The sequence below is a fragment of the Solanum tuberosum genome, unplaced genomic scaffold (assembly GCF_000226075.1).
Source record: "Solanum tuberosum cultivar DM 1-3 516 R44 unplaced genomic scaffold, SolTub_3.0 scf00018, whole genome shotgun sequence".
NCBI classification, from domain to species: Eukaryota; Viridiplantae; Streptophyta; class Magnoliopsida; order Solanales; family Solanaceae; genus Solanum; species Solanum tuberosum.
In genome coordinates this window covers 2,199,905-2,209,270 of record NW_006238944.1, presented here as the reverse complement: position 1 = coordinate 2,209,270, position 9,366 = coordinate 2,199,905, and the positions used below count along the sequence as shown (strand labels likewise).

Genomic DNA, 9,366 nt, shown 5'->3' with positions numbered 1-9,366 from the left:
ACCCACAGTAGCAAAACACAAAGGTACCATCTCTCTTTTGTTTATTTTATTTAACCTGGGTCAAAAATGTCATTAAATTATGCTAAAAATAAAAAAATGTCATCCATTTATATTTTAGTTCAAAAATGTATTTGTCATCAATAATGTCATCCATAAATATCTTTATTATTATTTGATGGGTCAAAAATATCCTTTTTTTAAAATAAATATATTATTTATTTTCTTTTTGAACACATTTTTATGCTAATGATATTCTTTTATTAGCAATTTTGTATCCTACTTCAATTTAAAAAATATTTCTAAAGAAAATCTTATTTTATTATAATTATTTGTTATTGTAATGATGGATTTATCATGATCTTATATATGACATGTATTATCCATTAAAAGGCTATATGAAATTATTCTATTTTAATTGATAAAATGAGGTTAAGAAGAAAAATATATTTCCTACATTTTTATTAGTTAAAGTGATTTTAAAAGAAAATAAAAATAAAAATAGGGTTTTATTTTTAAAAAAAGTGATTATTTTATTAAAAACAAGATGTGTTTTAAAAGAAAAAAAGAGTATAATTATTCAAAAAGGGACATTTTTGACTCATTTAGTAACAATAGGAGGATTTCTGGATTAAACTAACAAAGAAAAGAGCATTTTTGGACCCCCATTACCCCAATATTGATGGCATGGGCAAAGGCATAGATTTCCCCTTATACTTCTCCCGAAAAGTCAGTTACACGCTTAAACTATTATGACGACCTATTACACACATTTACTATTTAAAAGTGAATTTGTTTACCTCTGAGACGTGCAACACCACTCTCACAATATGTGGTGTATTACACTCGCTGTCAAATCACTGCCATGTCAGCGCCATGTCAGAAATTAAAAAAAATTACATCCTTTTTATTTTTAGTTAACTTTTCTTTTGTTAACTATATTTTACACTAATTAATCTCCAATTAATTATTAAAATTCTCTAATAATTATATTTTATTCATAGCAAAATTACAATAAGATGAAAATTTTAACAATGGCTGCCAAGAACACTAATGGAAACATGAAGCTGATTTATGGAGTGGAAGATTCTCCTGTTCTCTCAAAAAAACCTATCATAGCTGCAGCGGCTAAGAAACCCCCAAAATTTTACCCCGCTGATGACATTAAAAAATCTTTTGTTAACAAACACAAATCAAAACCCATAATACTTAGATTGATGATAAGTAATTTGCTAAACAAGCTGAGAATAAGTCGAAGAAGGAAGAAGGAGAGATTTTTGCTTAAAAGAAAGAGGAGAAAAATGTGCTTTCTCAAGAGGATGGGGTTGAAGAAGAAGAAAAGGAGGGTGGGTTGTGAAGAAGAAGAAATGTGGAGAGTAGGGTGGGGTGTAATTGAATTTTGATTTTTTTTACTTTAATAAATCTGACGCGCCTATTTTTATTTTTTTTAAAATTATTTTGCCACATCAGTTTTAGGGATAAATAAATTCACTTTTAAGTAGTAAAAGTGTGTAATAGGTCATCATAATAGTTTAAGCGTGTAACTGATTTTTCGGAACAAGTTCAAGAGGGAATATATGTCTTTTTCCCTTTTTTTATCAACTACGAAAGAAAGGCTTTTTGTTCACTTCATATAGTTTAAAGGCATTTTTTAAAATCATTTTCCATTTTATTTATATGCCGACTTAAATATAGCACATGCTAGGAATCCTTTGGAAAACCGAAGAGTTTTCAGAATTTTTTTTTTTTTAACGAAAAAAAGTCAAATTTTTTGAACTACGTGAAATTGAATAAAAAAGAATCCATTAATAGTTTGGTAAAAAAAATCTTTGCTATCAATATTTTAATCCATAAATATTCTTTAGTTATTTTGTGTCAAAAATACCTTATTCATATATTATATTTTTTCTTTTTAACCTCATTTTTTTTCTAAAAAAAATTATTGTAACATATTTTTAACCTATATAAGATCATATTAATCTATTATTAATTTTTATTTGAATAAATTTCAAAAAAAATCTAATGAAATACCAAATATTTTTACTTTTTAATATTTTTTGAGTTGAAGAAGGGTAAACATTTGTTATTAATATTATCCTTGCTTATCATAATGTCATAAACAAAAATTTATTACATTGTTTCAATTTTAATTGATTAAGAAGAAAAAAAATATTTTTCACTTTTATACTAGTTAATCGGATTTTAAAAGAAAAAACTTAGCAAAATTATTATTTTATTTAGAAACTAATGTGTTTAAAAAGAAAAGAAAAAATATGTTTATTAGGAAAAAAGTGTTTTTCCTAATAAACACCTTTTTGACCCAAAAGTGATGGGCATTTTTGGATCGAAATTTTAACAAATGATATTTTTGTTCAATTTCCTGTAGTTTAAAACTATTTTTGGCCCTTGTTTTTTACAAATTATAAATAATATACTGCAAGAAAAAAGGTACTTCCCAACAATATTTTTTGTTGCCATATATTAAATATTGTTGCCAAAAGTACTTTTGGCAGCAATACAAAAGTTGTTGCATGTTGTTGCAATAAACGCTGATGCGAAAAGTTATTGCAACAACAAAATATATTGTTGCCAAAAATGACTTATCGCAACCAAAAAACTTGTTGCCTTACATTCTTATAGTTGCCGTTTTAAATTTTCGCAACAAAATCCGTTGTTGTCACAAATTGAACTTTTTACCAACAATATTAATCGTTGCAAAAAATTAGCAAATGGTTAGTTGTTATTCTGTTAGAAAGGCTTTTAAGCAACGATAATTTTTGTCGGAATAAAAAAAAAAATTCTATACACCTTTAGCAACAATTTTTAAGTAGTTGTTATATACACAATACACATTTCTTTTTTAAAATTTAAATAAATATTGAAATTAAAAATTATATAAATTTGCAAAGGTCAATACATAAGATTGATGGCCTAGATATTTACACCTTCCTAAAAAAACTAAATACTTGTGCAAATCTTTACTAATTGTTAGTATCTATATATATATAGACAAGTCATTGTATTCTAATCCTACACGCAATTTTTAAAACTCTTCTTCCAATAGTACTTAGCTTGTAGGACACTTTTGTTGGAATTATGCATTTTCATCCTGCAAATAAAAGATAAATATAATTATATTTTGATAAAGTAAATTATAAATACACAAATACAAATTTTAAAAGTAGAGAGAATCAAAATAATATCTTGGTATTTGTTATAACTTATAAGCTTCGTGCGCCAAAAAATAACCACTTCTTCCTAGGCCGCACTGAATCTAATAAAAGAAAATATAAGTAAAAGCCTCAGTATAGTTACTTACCTCATCAAATACAATAAGAGAACATGCACTATCATAAACAACCTTCAGTGCTAGTAAAAATTCTTTTGTTGCACTATATATGCCACTTTCACCTTTGATTGATTCAACAAATACAGTAGCTATTTTGCCACTCTGAATTACTTATTTTGCTACTTGAACATTTCCATACTCCAGGAAAATAACTCCTGGCATAGTGGCATGCATTACAGGTTCTAAAGGTGACCTGTATTGTTCTTTGCTTGTCAAAGCAACAACATATCCACGGTCCTTCCATGAAAGCAATTGGAAAAATTAATTAAGTTGATATATCAAGTTATAGACATAGAAGAACAAACACGTTAAGGAACGCTTTACTTAATAAGACTAGAGGTGAAGTCAGAAATTTAAGTTTTTGAATTCTGCCTTCTAACAAATGTATCTTACACAAGGTTTTAATAAATAAAATTCATATATAGTGAATTTCGCAACACAAATATAAGGTTTTGACAAAAGCTATTGGGTTCTACCAAATACACAACTTTTTCTCTAGCTTCGTCTCTAAATAAGACACCTCTCGCCAATAAAATTTCATAAATGAAGAAACTTACTATTGACACCTAATCTTGACCCTCCACGATAAGAATTAATTTGCGAGCTTCCTTAATTCCAAACGATTTGAAATAACTAATTTTATAAAAATTCAAAATATGTTTCAAGATATTTTAAGAATTTTATTCACTTTTATAATATTTTAAATAATAAATATGTTTTATAGTGTTACGTATGTAACTAATATATTTTATAAATACTTGAAAACTATCTTGAAAAAAACATTCATTATTATTATTATTATTTTAACGTTAAACGCTTTATTAATCTAATTTTGTTTGAATTATAGCTATGTTGTTGAATTAGTTATTTTTATTAAGTTAATTATTTTATTCCGTTAAGATTAAGAAGCTCGCCAATTAATTTTTTATTGATTCGCCTTATTTAGTTTTTTAGCCGAATTACCAACTAACTTCATTTCGGTTAAAAATGTTGATTCAATTTGGCTATGTTTGAATTAATTGCGAGACCGAGAGTGTGGGCCATTTTCGAGCAGCCCACTTCAATACATCAGCAGCAATATGCCAACAATATCAATATTTTCCCAAAGCCAATTCCCTTTTCCAATTCAATTGCCCACTTTTCAATTCCTCAATCCACCCAATCCAACGCAAACCCGGCCCACTCCCTTTTCCTTCACAAAAAAAATAAATTACCCAACATTACAATACCCATCCACATACAGCGATCCCAAATACAATCAGACGACCCTGCGTCTTCTTCTTCATCGCGAAGAAGCTCAGAAAATGGAAACCCATCCCAGCAGCCCAGCGTTCCAGAGGACTGACCCGAATCCAGTGGCTAACGTGAACCAGACGGAAGCTACACGACGTCTAATTTGTTTTCGTCGTCTTCTCTTTATGCTTTGCCAGTGAGATCGTACAGCAGGCAGAGGCACGCAATCCCCCCTTACCCCTTTCGGAATGGAGTTGAAGAGCTCAGAAAAGGGTGTTTCCCTATTTTGGTGTAAGTTTTTGGAGGATTTGAATTTCGAATTGGGCCCTCTCCATTCGGATTTTCATCTTTCCTCCCCAAATTCTACCCTAAAAAATCCCCTATATATTTTCCTCTTAGTCACTATTGAAGGGGGGATTTTTTGGGGAGTTAGAGAAAAGATTGGAATCTCTACTAATATACAGACATAGAGGGAACATCATATAAAAAAATTATAGATACGTAAGAGATACAAAAAAAAAATAGCAAGGAGGACCGCTTTTCGATCCATTCCGTTGTTACTCGCTTCGCTTGTTTATCGGGATTTTTTGAGGTCTAAGCTTGTGGTGGTAGAAGCTCGATATCTTTGGCTCGTTCGATCTCCGTTTCGCTGCCCGAAAGAAGCCATTTACCAATCGTTTTCTCTTCCTTCCACTGTTGCATGTAAAATCTGCCCGAGTTCGCCAAGAACTCACTCCTTCCTTTGCATTTCGGGAGAGTCGTAAAAAACTCTAATTCCTTCATTCGAGTCAACCAGCCATTGAAAATCGACGTACAGGTCCTGGAGTTGAAAAAATGTGAAAGCAGAGGAGAATTGAAAAGATTGGGCCAAAAGGCCCACTCTTTATACAAAAATTTGTATTTTGTTATTTTGGGCTTAAGCCCTTGTTGTCTTATTATTATTTCTGTTAGAAATTTAGCACAGGTGAAAATTGGGCTAAGGCCCAAATAATATTTTATTTCATGTTAGTTTAGGACAGGTGCAAGTGACTCAAATGGGCTAAAAGGCCAAAACGAAAATAGGCCCAACTACTGGCCCAGGCAAACAGGAAAACCAAATTTGGGCCCAAATCTCTTTCCCTCTTTGTTTTATTATGTCTATTTCCTTGATTAATACTTGCCGTTAATCTTAAGACCAACAATTCAAATCCCTGAAAGACGTCCATTTCGCTTTAAGAAATTAACTAAACCAGTCAACTCTTAACAAGACTTAAAGAAATAAATTTTGCAAGATAGCTCACTTAGATAATGTTTAAATATTTCCCTTTTCCCCCTTTAAAATAGTTCAGCTATAAAATAGTTCAACTTGCTCAATTCAAGTTAAGTTAAATATTTTTAGCCGAATAGTTAATCGTCGGATAACCACATTAGTGGACATTCTAGGTGCTTTTAAAACCTTCCTAGAATGTTAATAAGAACCTCGAACCCTTTTTAAGTTTTCATTAGATTTCTGTTTTAGTCTTTTGAAAACAACAGTTTTCTTGATTTTTCTTAAAAATTAAGTGGCGACTCTTAAACTAGTCCAAATAATATTTTTAAATAAAACACTTACACAGCTAGCCAGTTCTAATTATCACATTATACCATTCAGTGTCACAAAATGAATCACAATAAGATATTGTTATATCTTTTCAATCCAGAACCATATATACTTTGACTTTATTCAAAGAATTCACATTCTAATAAGAACTAGAAAACCTGAACATAATAGAATTGAGTAGTATCTCATATCCTCATTCTCACTACTTAAGAAGCCTAAACAACAAGCACTCAAGGGTGTGTCTTAGTGGTCAATGAAGTTGATTAAGCATCATGAGGTCTCAAGTTTTTTTTTTTTTTTTTACCAGGAAATTTTTATTCAATAGATACTTTCTAACCCAAAGGAGTTCTTTGAGCTTAACAATTAACATGATCACATTGTATACCTAACACAATACGATAAGCTAAAGTTAGATAGTAATAAAGCAACATTAAGAATTCTCCTTGTAAATAGACCAGTTTACAAGGAGCATTGAGCAGTAAAACTAACTACACTACATGTGTAGCTGCAGAGCTACTTTCTTGAACATTTAAGATAACTCAAGACATACGCCTACGCTTCTGGGCAAGATTCTCAAAAATCTTATGAACATCAGCAGATGTAACTGGCTTTGATGGATCAAAGGATGCCAGGTAGGTACCAATCTCCTCTTTAAGGTCAGCGATACCAGTCAAAACCTCCATTTTCTCGACATGGCCCAGATTATTAAGCAACTCAGCGCTCTGTTCTTGCTCATGTTCAACTCTCCTTTGCTTTGCCATTTTCTCATATTCGGTAATGGTATCCTCTTTATCAAGTAAGAAGGCAAGACCTTTTTATTTGTAGAATTCTGTGCAATTTGGACACCTACAGAGGTCTTCTCTCCAGTCTTTGGAAAGGAACATCAACTTGCTTTTCTCAAGGCTAATTAGAGCTTCTAACAAATTCAGTCCAACAACACATTTGGTACTAGGACCAGCAATTTGGTATTAGGACCAATAACTGTGTTACGCTGATTAAGGAGTGTGTTTGTTGTGGCATTTTCTCCAAGAAGAAGAACCTTTCTGTTGCAGTCTTCTTTAGGATTATTATCGGTTATAGGAGTCTCAACTGAGGAACTTTCATTGCTAAGTTCCTTAGAAGATCCCACAGTCAAGGGTGCATCTTCAACCACCTCCTTGTCCCTTGAGGAATTTGTAGTAGTCTGCTGCTGGACTGGTGCAAAGATAGAATCAGGATATAGCTTTAAAAAAGAACAAACAGTTGCGCACCCCTGGCAGATAAAATCCTCAAATTGAGGCTCCCCTTTGGCATCCCTTGGAACCATATCAGAGGACTCAAGACCAATATGCTCCTCATGAAACCAGTCCTCACAGATGCAGCATTGGAGATTCTCCAATTGGTCTTCAACATCATGATCAGGATATGGCCGGCCACATGTGTAGTATGAACCTTTGAAATTGTGATTATATGTATTCTTCGTGCTTTCAACATCTTTGCTAGCATCAAGCTTGCAGAAGAACTCCCCGAACTTTGAATTTCCATAGTCACACCTGAAGTTTCTCTTCGTCCAAAGTTCCAAAATCTCATGAGCATCATGGCAAGAGAGGCTACAAGCTGTGCATACTCCAACATTCCCATCTGGTGTGCATGTCAAACAAGAAAAAATAGCATGTCTCTTTATATAACCTTTACTATAGGTGCACTCCTTGCCTTCATCACCACCTAAGACCAAATCTTCCTCCAGTTCCTGTTCTTCGAGAAACTCTCCAATTGAAACAGTATTCTCAGCATCCTCTTCAAATGCATCAGCCATTTTAAACCCAAAAATGAGCTATCAAACCAAATTAAACCCTAAAAACATAGGAAAACCTGGGAACACGAAACCCTAAATTGGAGAAAGAAGAAAGGTATCTAAACGCAACAATCAATTGATTCGATGAAGTTTACTGCCATTATCTATTTCAAGTTTAAATACCAACAGAGACAAAAACACTAAGCGATTTTTTTTCATATTTTCTATCCTTGGTGGATAGAGTTATCCTGTACAAACAGTCTGCGGCACATGAGCTCACACCCACTCTCCTTCCCTAATATAGTTGAGTTTCGGATAAAAACCCGGCAAACCTTCATTATCGTACCTTATTTTGACCTTTTTCCCACACTCCATGGCATACTTAATATAGTTCGTGAATTCTCTCAACAAATTAGCTATGATTGCAAAGGATCCCTAGTTCAAATCTTGGTCAGGGTCATCTATTTCTCTTATGCCAACTCCTTCAAGCACATCATAAATCATAATTAGACTGCTCTTTATTTGAAAAGAGTTATTGGGTTAAATGAGTGCCTCATGAAAGCTAGACATTTTCTCTTCTTTTGGTAATTTTAACAAATAGTTAATGTATCTTGAGATCAATTGTCCGACCCACTCTTTCATAACATTTCAGTCTTTTCGGTCTCCATTAATGATGACCTGCAACTTCCCCAACTCTCTTGAGTCACCAAGCACTAGTTTCTCTATGACCCTCTAAGGTATGCGTTTAGAATGCCCATTTTTATTTTAATTCATGCTGCTTTCCTTGAAGGATTCACAAACTAATACGAATGTTTGAGAATAAAAAATAATCTTAATTGCCTACAACAACAATAACAACATACTCAATATAAGCTCACAAAGTGGAGTTTGAGAGGATAGAATGTAGACATACCTTACCTCTACTTCAGAGGTAGAGAAGTTGATTCCGGTAGATCCACTACTCAAGGAATAAAAGATACTTACTAATAGAACAAAACTAGTTTACCCCTAAATCAGTATGGATTTTCAGATTGCCAGAGAATTTTGGTAAAGCTTATAAGATAATTTAACTTGTCAATGGAAAACAAACATTTCCGATTGATACGTGACGAAAAAGTTGAAATGGATATAATTGACTTCACCAAATATAATCATAAATCTAATGTAGCTAGCTCCCAAACAAGATACAATCATCTGATCAACTCTTCCTCAAAATAAACCCCAATATTCAAGTCATTACTATCTAGGATGTCAATTTTAAAATTAGGAAAAAAGCTCAATGTAGTCAGAAACTACAAAATATTTGCAATACTGATCCATTTATGACTAATAGAATTTACAAATACCCAGAAGAAAAAAGAAGACTTGAAACAAACAAAAACATATGTACACATAAACAAAAGACTTCTTAATCGGTCAGTTCATAACCCCAAT

The 9,366-nt window shown here is 32.2% G+C and overlaps 1 pseudogene; it reads right to left on the bottom strand.

Moving 5' to 3' along the window:
* Positions 1-6,557: 6,557 nt before the first annotated feature.
* On the bottom strand, positions 6,558-8,987 carry LOC102581355 (putative E3 ubiquitin-protein ligase UBR7; annotated as a pseudogene).
* Positions 8,988-9,366: the final 379 nt, after the last annotated feature.